Source organism: Olea europaea, unplaced genomic scaffold (genome assembly GCF_002742605.1).
Source record: "Olea europaea var. sylvestris unplaced genomic scaffold, O_europaea_v1 scaffold1649, whole genome shotgun sequence".
Lineage (NCBI taxonomy): Eukaryota > Viridiplantae > Streptophyta > Magnoliopsida > Lamiales > Oleaceae > Olea > Olea europaea.
In genome coordinates, this window is record NW_019234147.1 from 205356 (window position 1) to 228686 (window position 23331).

Consider the following 23331-nt stretch of genomic DNA (forward strand, 5'->3'; position numbering starts at 1 on the left):
GGGGAGGGCTGGGCCGTAGCCCCCCTCCCTCAAGCCCAAGAGCTTTTTCTTAAGGTATTTTTTATTTTTTGGGCAAAAAAATCAGTCTTTTATGTGTAATTTTTTTTCCACGTAGTAGCCCGTTTGAAATTTTGTAGTCCGATCTTAAATCCAATCCTGAATCCGTCCCTGGTTATGCTACATATATATTATAGTGTCCATAATGTTCTATGGATATTCATAATGTACAAGTGACATAATATAATTAGAGAGTTGAAAAACAGTTTTTTCAACCCCTCAATCATGAAATTCCATAAGTACATTACGGTATTCATAAGTGGTTACCATAATGTACATGTAAAATTATCCTCAAATGGATGACCAAAATGGATGAAGCTAAAAGTTTGAACATTGAAATGAAATATTGAAAATGTTGAAGGACCAAATTTGATGACATTAGAAGTTAGATAGCCATTGGTGCAAATATAAGACCTGGTGGTATGAGCAAGGTCAGCATGACTTCAGCTAAGATTGCATGTCATATCTCTTTGCACCTAACTTAATACGTGCAATATATAAAATATAAAATAAAATAAGATACAACATAAAAGTATTTTAAGTGGTGGTGTAAATTGGTGCTTTAACTTTTCTTGATGAAAAATATAATTTATATATCCTTTTTATCTCTCCACTGGAGAGGTTCTCGATCACTTTGAATATGTAAATTTCTACTTTACACCACTATTAATGAAGATGCTCTAAGAGACGCTTTGGATTGGAAAATTCGGATGTCATTTAAAAAAACCTACATTTTCTTACTTCTAACTCATTTTTGGACTCGTTTTTAGGGTTTTTTTTAAAGCCTATTTACATATTCCAAGTCTCTAGACATAAAATAAACACCAAATATCATTATGCTTTTATTTGGTAGGGAATAAAATTAGATTTTTAATAAATTTTAATAAAAGTTAATGAAATACGTCGTCGAAAAATTATGGGACTTATGAAATATGTGACTAAAATTAATTATTAACTTTGATTTAAATTTAAATTTAAATTCCCGTCAAATATGGACTCTGTGACACATTTTGGAGCAAGAAATAGACCATCTCTTTGAAGTCTTGAATGATGTTGAAGAGTAAGGTGTCATCCCCAATCATTGCATTTAAGATTAAGGTACAACTTTTCTTCTAATTTAACTGAATTTTCTATTCACGAATATCTTGTATTTTGTGCTCAAATTATGCCAACATTCTCATTCTCATTTTTTCTCTTTATTATTTTCAATCACACAATTTTTTATAAAATAATATTATACACAAATAAAAAAAATTTCATTCTTTTTTAACTGCACATTTTTCGAAAAATACTATTCCTGTTTAATGTAGAATTGTTAAAAAGTAAGAAAAAAATTATGAATCTACGTGCACAATTATTTTATTGATAAATGTTTGATAAAAAATGAGTTTTAAAGATTTTTTAACAAATAGGATTTAATCTAATAATTGCTCATTTTTACCTTTAATTCTTGCTTTTTATTGAATTAATTGTCATCCTATATTTTTGTATAATACATCCTTTATATAGATGTCCAACCATAGATGACAATTAAGTTTATTTATCTCTAGAGAGAAAATTAACATATAATGAATAGCGATTGGCAACATAAAACTCTTAATAACGCAAATTTAAGGATTAAAAGAAGGTTGAAAATGATGGATTCGGGATCCTTGTGTCTTTCGCGATTTAATTAAATTCCAAGACTTTCTTATTTTTAGTTGATAATTAGAATAATTCAAACAAAAAAATGTTATATTTTTGTTTTAAATTATAATTAATATTAATTAAAGTGAAAAAATAGATAATAAATCCTCATGAATTTGACATACTCTACCCATCATTATATTATTTGTATATGATACCGTACACTGGTGGAATACTATTGCATCACCAGGGGAGGGACCAAAATTTGAAAACTCTATAAATTCATGTAGCAGCACAAAATTTTGGCATACTATTCTCTTTCACTTGTTGTGTAACATAACGAATGTAACATCGATAAAATAAAAAGACACTATCTACTGCATCCGCTTTGCCCGAATATTTAGTTTCTTTACGGGATCTCACTCAGCAACTGAGATTAACTTCCAAATGTGATGTATTTAATCAAATAACAAAGATCTATGACTCTTCTTTGAGATTTTGTACTAACATATGAAAATTAATGTAGGATGAGCCACCTTGTTTTGTGGCCCTTTCTGCTCTTTGTTTCAACTCCATAGCCTTTTCCTTCATTTGCTTCCCCATTTTCCCATCCATCAACTCCCTAAGTAGCCCCTTAACTTCTTCACTTTCAACATCACTATCAATCTCCACTCCAATCCCCCACTTTGAGCACAAGTAATGGCAATTCGTTTGTTGTTCTGCAAAAAATGGCCAACAAATCATGGGCACCCCATGTGAAATGCTTTCCAAAGTAGAATTCCACCCACAATGTGTTAAGAACCCTCCAATTGAAGGGTGGCCTAAAACTTTTTTCTTGTGGGCACCAATCCAATATCAACCCTCTATCCTTGATCTCATTCAAGAAATCTTGTGATATAATCTCAGTGCCACCATTCACAAGATTAGGCCTAATTACCCATAAAAATGAGTATTTGCTATTAGCTAGTCCCCATGCAAATTCCCTTAATTGTTTAGGGGTCATTATTATTAGACTTCCATAGTTTACGTACACAACCGATCCTGCATCTCTCTTATCCAACCATTCCAAGCACTTATCATCTTCTTTCCACAAACTTGCTTCGACCGACTCCATTTTTGCATCACAAGTAATTTGTTCAGAAAGTAAAGACAGAGGGCCAACGGTGTAAATGTCGGGAAACTTACTTTTCATGGCATCCAAGACATCTTGTTCCAAATCATCGAATGTGTTGAGAATGATGCTGCCAGTTTTCAATGCATTGTTCACTGATTCTAAGTTGTAGTTGAACATTATATCATCCCGGTTAGTTGTCCGAATAAATGTAGGGAGATCTTTTAATCTAATACCTTCCATTGCTGGTATCCAATCAATTATGGTGTCAAGATATCCATTACTTAAACAGCTCTCATCTAAATATCTCAACATCAACGAACACAGGAAAAATCAACAAAATAGCACGAAAAGAGTACTTAATTCATTAGATTAGCTAGGTTAAATTTGTATACCTTGGAATGGAAAATAGCCTCTTTGAAGAAGCTCATCATAGTGAAGATAGCCCCACATGCCACAAGCACTTGGGGTGAAGAAAAGAATTTCCGGGATGTTAAACTCTCGCGCGACCTCCAAAGTGAAGCTCATGACACCATCAGAAACTACACAAGTGACAGGAGGAACATCTGGCGAAGAATTAAGCTTTTCAATTAGTTTTCTAAATGAATTCTTGCAGTGTATAGGCATTGATACACAGAGAGCCGGAAGGTCGAGAATTCCCCGGGGGTTGCTTGGGGGTAAACCGTCAGAAACAATTTCAAAAATAAAATTTTCAACACCCTTCATCGAATCTGGATCTTTACACATTATCGATCTTTCATAGTTAAACACTGTGTGAAGGAAAGTTATATGAAAACCTCTGGAATGGAGGAGTTTTGCTAGTTTTAGCATAGGGTTTATGTGACCTTGGGCAGGAAGAGGTATACAAACAGCATGAGGTTTCTTCAGCTTCGACGAGTACTCCATACTAACTCACCAGATTTTTCTATGTAGCTATGGCACAAGGTTCAAATGACGAAAAAATTGATCGACTCTTGAGAATTAGCAGAATTTGGCTTGGCCGACCTCGAATCGTAGCTCGCCTTCTTGAGAATTGACTTTATGAATTGGTTCAACCGACCACAGTACTGTAAATCGAATGAATAAAGCTATTAAAAAAGGGCAGTCGATGGAATTAGGTGAGAGGTGCACATTTGACAAGATTAGGTGACAGATTCTGTGTGGCTTTTTTCCCTTTCTTATTATTATTTTTTTTTTGGGTGATGATAGGTGTACAGGGTAATGATTTTTTTGGATGATGATAGATGTACAGGGTAAGGGTTCAGAACCCTTACCAACACCTCACATGGGGGGTGAGGGGACAAGGGCGGGTTAATTTTTTAACATTATTTATTAATGTGGGCCCCATACTTTTGTGAGAGATTGTAAACATTCTGTAAAAAAAATTGTACACCAATCATTTTTTTTTTCCTTTTTTCAAATTGTCAAATGAATATTTGACACGTTTCTATTTTTAAATTCTATCATTGGCCTATTTGTGTAGCAAGATTGTGGCATAGCCAGCATTTTTGATAGAAAATGACAACTTTGATTAGAAAAAGAATAAAGCAGCTTAATCATGCTTAAAAATAGGGAGTGAAGAGACAAATTGATATGTCAAAAAATAATTTGGTATTTTTGTTTTAAATTTTCAAACTGTCCAATCATGAGGCCACACGTGTTCCATCTGTATTTGAACTTGAATATGTAGTATGATTGTTAAAAAAATGATGAAATTAAAGTTTCTGAAGCTTGTCATTCATTGATGGAAATACTCGAATAAATAAAATTTGAAATATGCTTCAATATTTCCACTATGCTGCCTCAGACTATTAGCGAAAAATAAAAATAAAATAAAATAATTGAAGATTGGATAATGCTATCATTCTATGGTAGCGAAAATATCTTATATATTCCAATGCTTTTCCTGATAATTTGTATAAAAATTAATTTCTATTTTCTTAAAGAAAAATTAAAAATTTCTACACATTAAGTACATTTAACTGCAAATATTATTATTTCCTTTGCTAAATTAAGCCTCTTTTTGTCTTTTTCAATTGTCATACTCATTTTCAATCACAAAATAAAATATTTTTCACATAAACTCAAAATTTTTCCATACTTTTGAACCACATATTATTCAAAACATCATTTTTTCTCAGTAATTACTATCAAACAAGAGCTAACATTAACACCTCCCCTAATCCGTCTCATAGAAGATTATTTGCGTGATTGGCAAGGTGCATTAAAAAAAAATAATAATAAATAAATAAATAAAATAAATAATCCTACATGGTACATACAATGTATCAAACGTGTTTTTATAGAGGAGCAGTTTGACTTATGGTCGAACACCTCGTGAAAATTTTTTCAACGAAACTATTGATTATTGACAAACCAAATCTAATTTTCCAGTACTTATGGCAACGTGTCATATACACACACACACACACTTAAAAGTGATGAAAAAGATTCATGTATATGATTTCAAATATATGGAGAATAGAATTTAGATTTCTGTCACTGAACAAATAAAATCATGAAATAATTTATTTGATAAGAACTAAAAGTTTGGAACAATTATAAACAAGAGCAAAATTATTAGAGATGACATCTATGATATGCACTTAGAGTCTGTTTTGCATGATTTCTTAAAAGTTAAAAAGAGTTTTTGAGATTCAAAAGCTATTTTTGGATCCATTTGACTAATTTTATGAAGTGCTTCTTTCAGTTAGAGGAGTTTTTAGAAAAAATTAGTCCAATATGACTTCTTTTAAAAATATTTTTGGAAAATAAATTTTAAAAAAATTAATTTTCGAAAAAAATTAAGATAATTTTCTCAAATAGCTCTTCTAAAAGAAATAAAAGTAAAAGTAAAATTCATGTCAAAGATACCCTAATACTATTTAATAAAGAAGAGATTTGCAACAAATCTTTCTTTAAAGCCAAATTGATATTTCAATCTGAAAAAAATAATATGATATTCAAATTACAATTTTCGAAACAAAAAATGAATAAAAAAGCAACAAAAACACATTTTTCTATCCCATTTGATAATTAGATATTTATTGTAGTCCTTAATTAATAAAGTTATTTATACATTCGGAGTTCACACTCCGGATAACACTTCCCTCACAAGAGAGGGGGGATCCACACGTAATAAAATAATTGTGAGCCCCTTTCTTGTGTGAGGAGTGTCATTCAGAATGTCAACTTTGAATGTACAAATAACAAAGTCCTTGATCAATTGACAATATACTAATACAAGGATAGCAAGACACAACTAAATACGTATGGTGAGAAATATCAAATCTTAGCACAAGTAGGGTCCAACTTCTGAAAGCTCGTGTCTCACATTGTTGACATATTAGGTCTGAACCTTTGGTCGTAACTAGGCATCTAGCTGTCTAAACGTGACGTACGTGGCTCACTTGACACAATACTATTAGACATTTATACAATAAATATGATATGTGAAATAAGTAATTAATTTAGATAAGTCCAAATGTTGAAAAGTGTGAAATTTGTATGGGAGTTTGGGATTTCGGGTCACATCCCACACAATAATAATAACAAAGTTTTTGATTGGGCTCTTGGGGTTCCTTGATTAAAATAATTATTTTTTTGTTTTTAATTATTTTCGAAATTATTTAATGAGTCAAACTAGCTAATATAATATGATTGTTTTTCAACGGCCCACTATTTGGAATCCATTACTCACGTTGCATTAAAAATTTCAAATCTTTTTGAATCATATGGAGACGGTTATATCTATTCTGTTTATATAAACACTATAATTTTGGAAAAAATACATCAAGAAACAGAAATTATAATTGTCATATTCTGTAATTTTTACTTGAGTATTACATTTTTTTGGGTGTACACTTCATAGTCTTGAAACCATTCATGATTGCTATACAAGTGGTTTGTTTAATCATTGTATTCTGTGAGTAATCGTACACAGAGATCGCAGCAGTTATCGGTGAACAATTTCACTTTTGGACATCGTGCTGTCACAAGACTTGATCAATCAATAAGTTTTATTTATATATTTATTATTTTACAAGTTACTACAATTAATTATTTTCGAACAAATGCAACATGATAAATCATGAGATATGCACGCACCCTATGATTCAATTTAAAAGAATTGTTTTGCTCCCTTTGTAGACCCCATTATATATGTATCTTAAAATAGTATGTGTTGGAAATTATGTTGGTGGAATGATACCAAATTCACGGGTACCGTATATGCATTTTAGATACCGAAATTGCACTTACCGTATATGCGTATGTATATACACAGATTGTATACCGAATTTGCACAAACTTGATTTTACGCATACAATAAGATTAAATACCGGATTTTCTCATACCGATTTATAATATTAGTTAATTACACAATAAACTAAATTATCATAAACTACAATATATTAATCTAATTCAGAACTAAATTATATTAAGTTATATAAGACACGTTAATTTAATAAATCTAAACGGGAAAGTTGAAAATTAACAGAAATTTCAGAGAACAAAAAATAAAATAAAATTAACGACATGCTTCTAACTTCATATAAACTTTTAATCCGAGGCCTGTGTAAACACAATGTCCTTAAAACATATTCACTCTCTCACCATACGTGCTTGAGTTTTAATCTGAACGTCTGTTTCCCAAGATACAACGGTATATAGTAGAATCTGAGCACCGCAGATATTATTCTGGCGAAATGATCTAGTATCCGAACAATATCACCACAAGAACAAGACCTTACTGGACAAGGAATGCAGAAAAGAAGAAACTATATATGTAGAAATGTAGATGAAATTTTCGAGTGTGTTAGATTACTGGAGAATGAGCCTTTTATAGGCATACTGCCCATTAACATTGTGACCATTGGAGTTACTGCCCATTTACACTGTGACTATTGGAGTTTTTGCAGTTTCAGAAACTCAAAAGTTATTGGAGAAAGCAAAAAAAATTGTAAAACATGGGCTCTCCGAAGGGGCGAATTTTGCCTTGTTCGGTCCGACATTCGTGTGCGCAGGTCACGGCATCCAAGTTCAAGGTCCGAAGGCTATTTCGATCCGAGATTTGCACCCCCTGCGCGCACGTGGAGATAGCCTCTATGCTACACATGATTACACTATTCCAAAGTGTAGGCGTATATAAAGTGGTTCATGCTTCTTTATTTTTCTATGTGGAACAAATGTCATTTTTCCCACATAAACCATCTTCCAATGACCAACTTTGAGTTTCAATTTTTCATTCATCCGTTAATCAATTTTGACAAGTAAATATATGGTTTCGATGCTCTCACGGAGGAGAACACAGATCAACTTTGATCTTCCAAATCGGACCAACAGATCCCACTCAAACTTACGGCAAAAGTGACCCATTTACTCATTTTTCCAACAATATGTGCTAAACAATGCATCAATCGTGTGGGTCGGTTTGATTCACCTTTTATTTGAATTTCATATTGTAATTTGAGTTTAATTAACTAGTGAATGAATGTAATTGTAAACCAAGTTGGTCGAACTAGCTTGTTATAGAAGTGAAAGCATGGATTGCATGGGAGTAGCATAATAAAAAGAGAAAAGTAAGCGATCTTTGGTATAAAAGAATGGAAGGATTGGCTTGTTGCATCAACATAAGGTTCCAAGTAAATTTTACTTCTATCATATAAAAGATTATTTCAAAAGATTAGTCATGTCAATATTAATCTTTTTCGCAACTTTATCTTACCCAAGTTGACCTCTGAAGAGGTGCTTTCCTTTTGGGAATAGCAATAACAAGATTGGCCATTTGGTGAAAGTTGAATCCAACTCACTTGCAAGCAATGTAATACTTGGCGGGCTCGAATGCCCCATTAAAAAGTGAACTGAAAGAATTTGTTTTACACAAGCTCTTTGGATAGAAATGAAGTTAGCGTCCCTTGTAAAAGTTGTCATGGCACCTAATAGTGTCTGCTTCGGTTAATGAGTTCTTGACTCTGAAGACTTTGAAGCATCATTTTTATAGACGCCTATGTTTTTATGGAAAATTCACAGCTCATTGATCTTTCCTAGCGTCCCCCTCCCCACCTGAGTAAAATTATATATGAGCATAGAAGGAATTGATATTGAATTCCTTCCTAGTTGTCGTCTCCTTTTAATTCAGAGTTTTTACTAATTTTGAATATATAAAGCGTGTATATATAATGTTTGATTCATCTTCTATGATCAAAATAATTAAACGATTAAGTAACTGTTTCACACGCGTTAGTCGCTAACAATTAAAAAGAGATCAGACGATTGTGTAAAGGACAAACCTCTTGAGATAAAGTCTAAAAAAGGGGTTTTTTTATTGGCGATGACTTTACAATTGAAAAATAAAAACAGAATGCCTTCAAGGGGCGCAAGCACACGAGTTACTGAAAAAGGAAGTGATATCCATAAACTGATATCTCTATTAATTTTTAAAAAAAATATTATTTTCATCTGCTTGACATTCCAAAACATATATCCACACAATTTTTATACATCTATCTCATCATAATTTCTTCAATCCTTTTATAATTCTATTGACAACATTTTTATATACTTATCCTACCATTTTTATATATCCATCTCATCATAATTCTTTCATAATCCTTTCATATTTTCAATCATTGCCATCAGTATTTATAATGTTGTTAGTTGCTTAATTAATTGCATTTTTATTCTTGACATTTCAAAGCCTTTATTTTATGTTAATTTTTGTACTAATATCTAGATTCATGCCCCTCAATTAGAAGTGAGTTCCGTACCAAAATATAGAATCGAACCGAAAACGAACCAATTGGTTCTAGTTCGGTTCTTTATATTAAAAAATATATAAAAATAAAGTATAAAACTAGTTGTCAATTAAAAATTTATAAAATAGAGTTAATTAAATACTACAATGAGCAAAAATACACTCCAAGGCTCAAGATCGATAATAAGGGCATAAAAAGGATAAATTATTGAAGACAATATAAACTGTAAAATTCAGATAGAAAAATAATTGTTAAAAAAATTAATACAACAATATATATTAAAAATGTATATAGTATTTGTATCATATTATCTTCAAGGAGAAGATCTTGATTTTGATGATCGACCAATTTGGAAACAATGAGATCTATGAATTTTTGTAAAGTATTTATAAAATTATTTAGATTTAAATGTTGATTATCCATTAGTTTTATTGTACGAAAAAAGAAGAAGAAGTGTATGGATAGTAAAAATTTGGTGTGGGATAGTTTTATGGTAGAGTATTCAAAAATCTGGTACAATTTGTGCAATATACCAATAAAAAGATAAACAAGAGAGAACTGAATTCATTTTGGTTCTAAGGTAGTGCAAAAAATCAAATCCAAACCAAATGATTTTCAATGCATGGTTCTAAAATTGATCAGTTTAATAAAAGTATCGGAACTGCACGGGCTAGTTTCGGTCTGGTTCCACCGTTCTACGAAAAATGTCCACCTCTACCCTAAATGTTACTTCACTATATATTTACTAAGTACTTCGTTGGCTTCCATGTCACTAATTTTTCAATTATTTGCTAAATACAGATAATAATTCATATTTAAATGAAATTATTAAATTGTTGTACGTTGCTGACTTATTTATATATAAAATTACACTACATTGATTTCTTTTCAATCATCTGTAAAAAAAATCCGGGATCCGTCCGTGTGCATGAAGTATTCTAAATAAGGCAACTCGATCAAGAGTATGGAAATACTATCTGCCAAACAAAAAATTGGTATATAAATACTAATTAATTAAACTACAAATAATTAATTGATTGCTTAATCCCTCTCTGATGGAACAAGCTATTGAAATACTTAATTGGGAACAGTCCGTTTGTAGAGGTAACATGACCCTTATTTAAAGTCAATGCCCCATAACAACATTTTGCGTTGTTAAGTATGTCCATTAAACATACATTTGCCCCCACAACATTCTGCATTGTTAAGTATGTCCTTCATATACGAAATTTATAAAACCGACGATAAAAATACTTCTTACTTTTTTTTCAAACTCCTCTCCATATATTGCTATGTCTGTACTTATTTGTTTTAAATGTGTCTCTTCCATTATTTTTTCTCCAAATGTTCAATAATAATATTGCAAGATTTTATTAGCCACTTCAACCAAATGAGTGTTTAAGGAAAAATGAATGTAGAGTTTATGATTTCATTAATTAGAGAAAAATGATAATGACAAAGAAATAAATTACATACCTTTATAGACGATTTTTGAAGAGCAAATGGAAGGAAGGTAGACTTTAATTGGGGGTAAAATGGAAATTGAAATAGGAATTAGGACAGTAATGTCTTTTTGTATGTAAGGTCATTTATCAATTATATTTTCCATTTTCCATATCTTTAGGCCTTCTACCTAAAAATAACTTAGTTTGTGAAATTTTTAAACTAATGTTTTGTTTGACTTACTTTTTAAATTAGAGCCCCATCCTTTAGTTTGTAAAAGGTTTTGAGTATTTGTTTGATTTATGTTTCTTTGACTGTTTTTACAGCTAAAATTGAATTTATTAAAGATGTTTCAACCATTGTAAGTCAGTCACTCTCCATGAATCTGTACATATAAATTATGCCTTGTTCTGATGGGTAAAAATAACTATCCAATTCATGCATTTTCCATTTGTAACTCAATTTAGAACAATCGGAATTACTGTTCCTGCGTCGGGTTTCTTGAGATTCAGTCGTGGAGTTTAATATTACTGATAGAGGTAATTTTTTTTCTTCTACTAGATTTTTTCAATTTCCACTCAATGAATTTCAATTGTTGTGTAATGGAAAGATGTGTTTGCTCTTGGTTTCCTATTTGATCTGTTGACTGATTTAGAATGAGCTGTTTAGCTGACCATTTATTTTTTTAAATGGGTCTCTGGCACAAGTTTATACATTTTTTATGTGCATATTGAAGAATTAGTGTAGTTAGCCTTTCTGGGAAAAAAAATCATAAAAATAAGAGAACTTGATTGAAATGCTGATGAACTTTTGGGTAAGCTAACATATTTCTATGGTGGTGGTTTTTGTTAAAGGCTGAAAAAAATTCTTCCCCCTCCCATTGACGAGCTGTTTATTTGTTAGTTTTTCATTTTTTGTTATAAAGTTTGTGGTATGTTTTAGTTTAAATTGGATTCAAGATTGAGAGTATTGTGAGTATCTTTTTCGATTGTTGCAAAGAAAGTGTTGATTTTGTACTTAACTATATATGATTCTTGTGAAGTGGCTGTGCATCCACTAATTTCTACGCCAGATATATTTTCAAATCTTTTTGGAGTGAGTAGTACTTATGAGTTTGTATAACAGTTTACAAGGGTGCCACTTGTGAAATCTATGCTCTCAAATAGGAAGATGATGGTGTTCGTGATTCGACTTCTTTAGCCACCTCCATATATGAATCAAGTGATGTTGGTCATGTACCTTTCCTTGATCGATAAGTAGAAGCTTGGGTTCATAATGGGAAATCCATGGTTATATCTCATATCAGCAAAGAAATTTGGATAACAATATGATCACTATAACCCCTTGAATCCGAATTTGTTGTTCATAGCCGGCTTCATATATGTTACATATTGGCACATTCAATTATCTATTGATTAAATGTAATGTAGTGTTTACTTCTTCGATAGCTCATCTGTAGGTTTCCTTTTGTCCCTTTTCTTTGTGTAAGTTTCCAAAGCAAGGTAATAAGTTTGTTTCTATATTCTTCTACATATACATTCCATGAAGTGAAAAGGAAATGTGATAGGAGAAAAGAGGTATTGCTACTTGTGATTTAATGCCATGTATACTGTGGCTTTACTCATACCTGCTCCAATATGATTTAATTTTAAGTTCACGATGATACGTAAGAGATTTGTGGTGCATTCCAAGATTTAGGCACAGGTTGCATGTTTATGTGAACTTAAATGTTAAAGCCAAAATATGTACATTCCCATAAGAAACTTGTTGATCATAAAACGGTGAAATCGGCATTTTTAGGACATGTCAAACCTGCTTAGGTATTTTAAAAGTATTACTTGATTGATTAATTTACCTTTCATGGGTAGTAGAGGAAGCATTTTAATCTAGGTCTAGACTCGATATATGATCTCTAAATCCTGAAAGCATCAATGTCATGATAAAAAAGTTGCAGTCAGATTGGATTATGGACATGTACATGGTCCCAAAAAAACTAATTCCTTTTGGATGATTTTGGACATGTTGGGTAGACTAGGACACATTGCCGTCGCAATAGCAACAACATGCTATCTCGTTTCAATTTTGAAAAGATGAAAAGCATGGATAAGAGCATAATATAATAACATGATAAAGTTTTAGATTGAAAGAACACGAAAAGTAAAGCTATACATATTACTAAAGGATGGCTTTGCCGGCCTCTTTTACCATTAGTACACCTACAAGGACAATGCCGGCCTTGGCCCAAGGCAAACTAGGCCATTGCCTTGGGCCTCATAATTTTGAGGGCCTCACATCAGGTGGGGGTGGGGGGGGGGACCTCAAAGCTATCTCTAATTTTAGATTTTTTTATGACCCTTCCAAATAATATAAATTTTGGCATCATTAAAACAAATTCTAGATTTTTGACTTGACACCAATATAGAAACTTCTTCAAAACAAATTTGACCTTACCGTAAGGAAAGCTGATCTAGCAACATGAAATTATTTTACTTTTGCCTTTTTGTTAATTAAGAAATATACCATTTTGACAAAAGAAATCAAAATTAAGAACAATTTCCTTTCAGCCACTAAACTACATCTATTATATTACTTCACAGTACACAAAATAAGAAGAGATAAAAATTATTATATAATCTCTATGTTAGTAAGAAATATTTAATTTAATGTGTGAATTTTACGTTTGCATTCTTATATTTAATTCCTCAATGAACATTTGATAACTCAAATGTGTGTACCAATTCCTTTTGCATCTCAAAATGTGAGAATATTAAATATTCTACTAGTCTAATCTCTCGAGTTGCGAGAGATGATTTATTTTGCTAGTCTATCTCTTTAATTGCATGAAATCTTCATTTTAATATAGAAATATTATTTGGTTAAGTATTTAAGTACACACACACACACATATATACACTCGAGGCTGGCCTGTACAAGGACCTCATTAAAATGTTGCTCATTAGGATTGCTTCACTAAAAGCTATTAGGAGTTACTCGCACCTTCGGTTGACTCCTGTTCGTGGAGAGGTATGGTCAAGTTTTACAACTTCAAGATTACATATTTAATTATCTATAGTTGAAAATAATATTTTGTATGAGTTTAATTGAAACCCACTTATTTACAGTTAAGTCTGGTGGTAGCTTGTGCAAATGTTTAATTTGGTGCTTGTAGGATAGTTAATATATGCCGAATTGCAACATAAGGGCAAAATTATCATTGCTTGATATCGTCCATTTGATTAGTTTAAAAGCCTTTGTATATACCCTAAAAAAGGTGTCCAGTTTCGTGGAATTCAAATTTAGATAAACTTTTTATAGGTTGGGTTGTGGAATCTCTTGCTACTGAAAATCAAGTGTCATTATTCAAGAGTTCATTAGTTATTTGATAATTATTATTAATACTGTCGATCATTCTATTTCTGATATAAGGTACAAAATTTTCATGAAATATAACTAAACACTGTTTCTTGTTGAAAATAATTTTCCTATAAATCCAGTTTTCCTTACTTAAGAAAGGGATAACTTCACCATATACAGGGTTAAACACATCATAGAAAAATGTGTGAAGTATATTTCATGATCACTTTTCATTTTATTTTTTTTAATTTTCATTCCAGCAATTGCATTTAAAGTGTTCATTATAGTTTTCTTTATCATTCTGGTTTTCGTTTATGGGGTAAATAGTTCTTTCATTCAGATATGATGCCGTTCTGGTGGCCTTTATTGGTGCTCGCATTTGCATACGAGATTTGTAGATTCCTCCTTATAAACATCCCTTCCAACGTACCGTCTCTTCATGTTGACATCTCTCTTGGTTCTTCTCTACTCACTACGCGTGTGTATTTTTTGTTCTTTATTTTTTCAATCCTGTATGGATTTTGTATATGTTAAAAAAATGTATATGTTAGATATCTGAATACTAGGGATACACGCACAGATGGCTTGATTCTCTATTGCTAACGAAATACACCTACAGGTTTAGGGGAAAAAAAGAGAGAGAGAGAGAGAGAACAAGAATTTAGCTAAATCTATATTTCTCTAATTCTTCTAAACCAATAATATATGTGTGTAAAATTCAATGGCTACTTAACTACAATATATTGTGAGTGCATTCTCAGATTGAGTTTTAGCATTTCTCTGAATTAGATGATTTTCTGTAACTTTTTAAATTATTAGTTTTTATGTATATAAAAGTTAGCGCATAAATAATCACACAAATATGTGCATTGGTGATAGAATTTTCTGTGAATTGGATGATTACAGTGCTAGATGATGGAAATCAAACAGAGAAAAACACTTCTATGTAAGTTTTTAAAATACTGTTCATTTTGCTATTAGATATAAGTAACTTTTCTTTCAATAAAGTGAATTATACCTTCTAAATGAATTTTATTTCCTTTTTATGTTTTCTTGTGCGTCAAATGAAAAATTAAAATATTAAACAAATTCTGATATTAGCTTTGATTTGGTTGAACATACTAAAAACCAAAGACTTCAACCATGCTAGGTTAAGCTTAAACGTAATCTAAAATAACTTTTTCATTTTGTGTCAAAAATGTTTGCCTGTGCTTATAAGTAAAACGTTTATCTTAATTTTAGGTATAATAGCAAAATTGTTTTATTTCTAAGACGTAACTTACTGCCAATTGAAATATTGTTTTTCCTACTTAGGTATGCATCTAATGAATGTAGCCTCAATTTATCTATTGATTATTACAATATTTCCCTACAATTTACCTTTTACCATACGAATATAAGGACAGAAAATTACTTTCTAATGTATATCCAAGCTAAGTAGCTTCCCTCCCCTCCAACGAAATCCATCATTTGAGAATATCTGAGCTTGTTGTGACGAATAGAAAATATAAGGATAATCATCTACAATTATAAGCTTACTACAACTAAAAATTTTATATACGCTATATGCAGTTTTATATATACTTCTACCTGGATAATTGCTCCGTGTTTTTTTCTCTCTTAGCAAATTATTTATTACCTTTGTTTTGTGGTTCTAACCACCTCAGTTATGTTTATACTTGTAGGTTATAACTATCAATGACACACAGAAGAATTGGTTTCGTTGGAGGAACAGGGGCCACTTGAAACATTATAGAAAAATGAACTGTAGGTATAAATGATATACAAAAGAATTTATGACAAAAATGCTTATTTTTTCAGCACTACAACAAATCACATTTAAGTAACTCCGATGGGATGCATGTTCTGATTGTTCAAGTTTCATTCAATGCTTTCCTTGTTTCCATCAACAATAGCCAAAAGAATAGGTTAATCACAAGTTCAAAACATGCTCATACATACAATTTCCACAAATTTTAAAATCGAAGTCTTGGCAGTAAAATATATCTAGCGACTTCTAACTGAATTGGTCACGTGTAAGATCATATTGGAATCTATCTCTCATCTACACCCATTTGCAAGCACGGTCACATAGATACAGAGGCATTCTCAGACATATCTCATCCTAAATAAAGTATCTAACTTTCCACTTGATTGTGTATAGAATTAAAAAACTTAGTGAATTGGCACAATGTATTATTCTGGAGTTGGTTGCTTAGATTGTTTCTCAGATAGAAATGAATCTTTGACATCATCATGCGAATGATGCAGCTATTTTAGCAACCATTAAGGTGTTTCTACAATTGACCCTTTAGACTTCTCATGACCGATGTTCATCAACAGGTACATACAATTTCATTCTTAAGTATCATCTTTAATTGACGCTGAAATTTGTTCTATTTGGTTTTTTCCATTGAATTTACTCATCCAAACTTCAATTTTCTTCTTCAGAAGTTGAATAGAGTATTCTTATGATCTGTCTTGCTGTTTTTGCAATGTTGAAGATTTACTTGTTGACATATCTTAGACTTGTTTCTAAATCTCTTTTAAGGAGAAGTTCCTATACACATCTAGATCTCATTGCTTCTTCTGACACATGATTATTGTTTGAGGAACTGCTGAAGGAACACTATCATAGTTGGCAAGTCACTGCATTGTAAAACCGTCAAATGATTCTTTTCAGCATATCATTCCATCCTTTTATTCTCCATTTAGTCCTCCTGTAAGTTGCATGTTGTGAATCCAAAAATGCGTGGATCTTTAAAGATATTTTACAAATTTAATCTCTACACAGTTTTGAGTCCTGTTATAATGGTGCACATCAGGCCAAGTATAATTCTCAAATCTCGTATACAATTAAATCAAATTTAGCAATGTCCTTATTCTAAATTCTAAGCTCTTTTGCTTCAGATAAAGTATATCACATATGAAGTTTTCTGTTTCAGCTTACCTATAAATTATGTAATATCATTTGCAGTAAACCTTTCTCTGCCAGGTGCTATTATGGTCTCGTGCCTATTGTGGAGCCTGAAATTCTTCTGGATGGAGACCACCCAATTGAGAGGACACTTGAATTAGCAGAGCGTTAGCAGAGAACAATACTATCTTTGAAGTCATTCTACATAAACCTTCCATGGTAGCTCCAAGTGCTGAGGACAAAGAGTAGGCTTTTCCAAATACCATTATCAAAGATACACTCACCATGCTCAAAAGGAGAGTGCCTCTGACAGTTCTAGGAATCATGGTATAAAACTCAACCCCCTGTCAATTAAGTTAATACTGTGAATTTGCCCCTCGGGGTATAGTCCAGTAGTGCAAAGGATAAGAGTGAGGTTATCTCAAGCCTTGCTGGCAGCCGCAATGTGGGGGTTCGATTCTTGAGACATGAAATTGGACTCCTTGTAGGCACAGTGTACAGACAGTTCTTGTTCCCCGACCTGTTGGGGCATATTCCGCGATTTACTTCCCTCACAAAGCCCCGGGGAGGGGGGGGAGGGGGTGGGAGCCCTCAAGGTTGGGGCTCAACCTTTTTTAGTTAACACTGTGAATTTTAAATCTTTGAGTCCCTATGTAAACATCACCATTATGATGTCGCAAGTTTCAACACGTCATTACTAATATCAATATTTTGACCATTGAAGAGTACACTGGGTCAATTAACACTGATGAGGGTTTCAAATTTTGAAATTCAAAAAATTTGCAATTGGAGCTTGAAAGGGTGTTTGGTGATGTGAGTAGGGTGGGAGAAAAAAGTTTGGACTCTATGCGATGGGATAGATTTAACAAATTAATGATTTCTAAATCCAAATTTTTGGCCCAATAATTTGTTTCATTTCTAATTTTTTAATTTTTGGCCCAATTACCCATTTTATTGTTTCATTTCTTAGCCAAACAAATCAAATCCACTAAATAACCCTAAACACCTACAATAAAATGCATAACGTTGTCTCGACTCTCGCACTCACTCTCGCAGCCTATCTAATATTCCAAAACCTATACAATCGTCGGCCGACACTCTGACCTCCGATCGAAGCCGTGACTTTCCCCGACTGAAGCTTTGATCGTAGCGATCATTTGAACAAGATAGTTTACTAATCTCTGACATTCCAAAACTATTGAATGTATCATTAGTCGTATTTATATAACGTTGTTATAAATGTTAAAAAATTTAATTATAGTACAGAACCGAACGGAACCGAACTGATCCGAACCGAACCGAATGGAACCGAACCCGAACGGTTCCATAATTATATTTGGACCCGACGGTTCCATTTACTAGATACCCGAAAAGTTTGGTTCGGTTCGGTTCGGTTCTAAAGAGAACCGAACCGAACCGAACCGAACCGACCCGCGCCCACCCCTACTTTAACTTATTAAGAGTACAGTTGAAGTATTGCTAACAAACTCCTTGAATCTCTCTATGAATGATATCAAATCCTATAAGACCATCTCCAACTTTGCATCAAAGTTTTGTATCAAATTAAAAATCATCTCCAATCCATTACACCAACAAAATAAATAGTGTTTAATTATTTTCTTCATTTTTTTTTATTTTTAACAATTTATATAATTGAAAATTTATTTATTTATTTAATTTATTACTACATACACAATTACGTTTCATTTACGAAAATATTAAATTATTTAATAAAATTTAAAAATGTAGTACAATTAATAAAAATATCATAACTAAGAAAATATAAAGCCCTTGTTTGAGTCCCATTCTTTTGATAAGAATGAATTTTTAAATAGTGTATTGATGGGAAATGAGTGGTTAAAAAATAAGAAAAAGTTTTGAATTTGCATGTAACATTATTTTATTGAAGAATGTGTGGTTGAAATGATATTAAAACACTGTTTAAGAATGTATTTTTTTTTTCAAAAAATAGGAATCAAACAGGGGCTAAATCATGTTATTAAAAACAACGTAGTACATTTCGAATTTTGAAATTATGATACGACAAAGTAGACATAGTGTCATAATTTAATTATTGGAATTCATATATTTGTCCTACAAATGTTTCATTTTCTGCATCGTTGAGTGAATGTATGTATGTGGCTGTTGTTGTAGTTTTGTTTTAATTTTAAATAATCACATTTGTTTCATTTCAAAATTTTTTGGGTACTTTTGTTTTAATTCATTCATCGATAATTATTGATTACACAATTAAAGTTTATTACAAATAATAATAATAATAATTAGTTGATTACACAATTATTATTGATTACACAATTAAAGTTTAGATTCCCATAAGGAGGATACATGATGCTCTCATTGAAAAATAATTAGTTGTAGTAATGTTCAGAACAATAAAATGCAGAAATATAAAACTTATCGTCCGATCGAGTCTCGTGCCAGCAAGATGTCCTAAAGTGAAATTGCTCGTAGAGAATTGTTGCGACCTCCGTGGATAATCTCTCAGGATACAACAATCGTAAATCACTTGTGCAGTAATCACGAATGATTTTTTCAGAACTCTCAATTGTACTCCAAAATATATGTAAAAACCCGAATTTAAGAAATTCAGAATATGAAAAGGAAGGATTGATGCAAGATGATTTTTCTATTTTCTTTTATGTGTGTTTTTCCTAAAACGAGATATGGGTTTATATAGGCAAGATGGAAGTAACAGTCTTCATCATGATCAGAGAGTAATGCAGAATTTTAATGATTGAGTAGTGGGTATTTTAATGACTGTGAGTGAGTTGTTACAAAAACAAACGATCAGAAAATATTGGTTAGTTTTATCCATTAAATAATTAAAAATATATATTTTAGTCAAGGAAGCCCCAGTCAAGACATTTTAATATTTACGTGGGGAGTGACTCGAACTCCTAACATCCTACACAAATGCCACATTTTCCACTACTTTAGTACTTAATCTAATTTGATTATTTATTTCACATTTTATATTTATACTATAAATATATAACAGCTCTACCGAATTTCAACAATAGGAGGAGTTATAAAGTCCCCAAATGACAAATAATCCTTATCAATTCTGTAGTCTCCCATCTCGTGTTGTTAATGGTATTTTGCTTGTCTTCGTTCCATGACAGCAAACAAACCAAAGAAAAATGAGTAAATCAACTAAAAAAAATAGAGAGAGAAAGGAAAAGAAACAAAGGTAAATTTAACTAAAATAAAAAGTAAATAAAATAGCCCCAATAACGTTGCTAAAAACTTCTTTTTAATATTATCCACAAGAATACATATCATGTACATGTAATAAAATGATGAATAGAGTGTTGAACCTATCGCGATGATTGATTGTTTAGTTTTGTTGATTAAAACTAGGTTCAATCAAGAAATAATAGTTTCAATTATTCGGTTTTTATTTTATTATATCTAATTATTATCTAAAATACGCAATAAATTCTTGGATTTAATCACTAATGAAAGTTACTAGAATACAGAATCCATCATTGTTAATCCTCAATCACCTGTCGTAAACAATTTTTATTTTATATGTTAACAATCAATATTCATTATGAGCAATATTTTTCTCTCAAGATAAATTAATCTAGTTTCTTACATATACCCAAATATATCTTTTTGAAGAATACAAATAGATAAAAATGCAAGATGGATAAGAATATTAATTAAGATTTCACTAGTCGTTTATCATTTGATATAGAAACATGAATTACCTCTTAGTATACTCTTGAATCACAAAAATAACCCTAAAATGAGTTAAATAATAGGATGACAAAACAATCAAAAGAATTAAACAAATAATGAGCAATTTATTGATTAGAGTTAACAAGGTTAGTCGGCATGATTGAAAACCAAAAAATGTAAAGTTTAATGATATACATAACTCGGATAAAGAGATGAAAAAGATGAGTACGACCCTTCAATCTTGAATTGCATCATCAATTTGCCAGGAATATGGATGAATTTTGTTTTGTATATGCTCCAAAATGATGTATTATAAATTATGTGGCATGTCCTGATGGTGTCCCTAATTATATAGGTCTTCTAGTTTCTTTTGTGGAAGGACATGGTTTTCCATTCCAATTACTCTTATGATCTTTTCCCTTTTTAAATAAAAAAATTTGTGTAATCAGTCCACTTCTTTTGCAATGTCTACTAAATTCATACCAAACCTTTAAAATATGACTTTTTCAATTTCTAACCTTTACTTTCATTAGCATATATATTTCGTCTTTTTTACATTATATTGTACCTTAATTTATTCACATATAAAAAGATAAAATTGACAATATATTATATTTAAAACTTAACTTTATCTTTTTAGACTTAAACACTTCCTTCATTTTCAATTCCAAACTCTGTAAAAAGAATTGCTCAATCCTTTTTTATGCACAAATCTCTTCAAAATACAGTTGATTGCACGGTCATTTGTGAGGAAAATTGTAAAATTTGTTCTAAGGACAACGCATTTTTTAAAAAATTTCCAACTTATTTGAATGTAATTGTATATTTTTTCTTCACTCATATATGGGGAGTGAAATTTTTTAAAAAAAAAATTTTACTTTATTTTTTTATTTATTTTCATAGATAACTTTCATTTCCATTTACTTTCACAATTTTTTTTTTTCGATTTTTTGTGCTTTTGTGAAATCAAAACATGATGATTTTTTTTTTTTTTTTTTTTTTTTTATACAATGACAAATTTTTGGTTCAATATTTTGTCTTATGTACTGATAAATGAAATTGATTAATTTTATGTTTTCATCAACAAATATTTTTAGCAAAATAAGTAATTTTATTGTTTTTAATGCGACTCCCTCTATGAACTGCATTAGATGCTTTCCGCGGAGCACAAGTTAAAACTCTTGGCACCCTCGGGGCACATCCAAGTTGGCAAAGGAAGGACAGTGCGGGGCTCGCAATCCCAGCGTGGGGAGTTCAATTTATGGTTGGAGCAGCTGAGTGTTGTAATAACCAGAGGAAGGGTTGGAGCAGTTTGGTGATGTAATAACCATGGAGGAGGCTCCTTTGGGGTCGGGAGTATAAAGGCTATTCGAACTCTGGTCAACTTGGGCACATCCCGCGATTTACCTCCCTGAGCTGCTGAGGGGCCGGAAGTTCAGGGACGAGGATATAGTCTGGCGTAAGCTAGGACACCTCGTTTAAAAAAATAAAAAATAAAAAAATAAAACTCTTGGCTCCACTTCTGGGCATGAGAGCCACTAAATTCCAAAATAACTCGTGAAAATGATCAAAATGGTGTCCAAATAATAAAAATAGTTTTTTTACTATTTGGTTATAATATAGCCCCAGTTTGATCCCCATTAAATGAGATTATAATTTTTCAATAGCGTTTTTTTTTCTTTTTTTTAAGAATGAGTGGTTGAGAAGAAGGAAAAGTTTTCAATTTACATATAATATTATTTTATTGGAGTATGGGTGGTTGAAAAGAAGAGAAAGAAAAATGAATTAAATTTTAATGGAGACCAGACCAAACAGGAGCATAAATTGCAAGATTAGCAGCATTTAAGTTATCATTTGTTAAATTTACTTTTGTAACACTTATGAATAATATGGTGGCCCAACTTTCAAACTTTGCCTTAGGCCCTGCAATTCCCAAGCATGTCAAAAAGAAAGCTAATTACATTCACACAATAATTTTTATTTCTTGCACCACATTTTAATTGTACTTAATGTTATTCATCTCGGCTTATTATAGCACTTATGTCCTTAACAATTTTTTTATGTCATTATTATCCTCAAACTTTTCATTAATTAACACATTTTGTATTTGACAATAATTTTATCTCCAAAAGTCAAAAAGAAATTATTTATGCAAGATTCAATTTACTTTCTTCTATGTTTTGTTACAATTCTAGTGATTTATTCTAAAACAATTTATTATTTTTCTGCTTTCATTATGAATAGCTAAATTCATCGTTAAGGCGAATAATGTAACCCAATTAGGATCCTTTATGTGTTTAATTAAGATTATTTTGTTTTTATTGTTTCATGTGTTGATTTTACTTTGGATTCAATGCATTAAA

General features: G+C 31.3%; 1 long non-coding RNA gene and 1 pseudogene across 8 annotated transcripts; one reads left to right on the top strand and one right to left on the bottom strand.

The window, feature by feature from the left end:
- Positions 1 to 1939: 1939 nt before the first annotated feature.
- Positions 1940 to 3959, bottom strand: LOC111377380 (annotated as a pseudogene).
- A 7275-nt stretch (positions 3960 to 11234) lies between these two features.
- Positions 11235 to 18120, top strand: LOC111377381. 8 transcript variants are annotated; one of them, XR_002699720.1, is made up of 4 exons: positions 11235 to 11531; positions 12118 to 15292; positions 16032 to 16117; positions 16618 to 18120. It is a non-coding gene; the product is annotated as an uncharacterized LOC111377381 (long non-coding RNA). The 8 variants fall into 8 exon arrangements; XR_002699719.1 differs by having other exon boundaries at positions 12118 to 14824; positions 15226 to 15292; positions 16032 to 18120; XR_002699715.1 differs by having other exon boundaries at positions 12118 to 14016; positions 14687 to 15292; positions 16032 to 18120.
- Positions 18121 to 23331: the final 5211 nt, after the last annotated feature.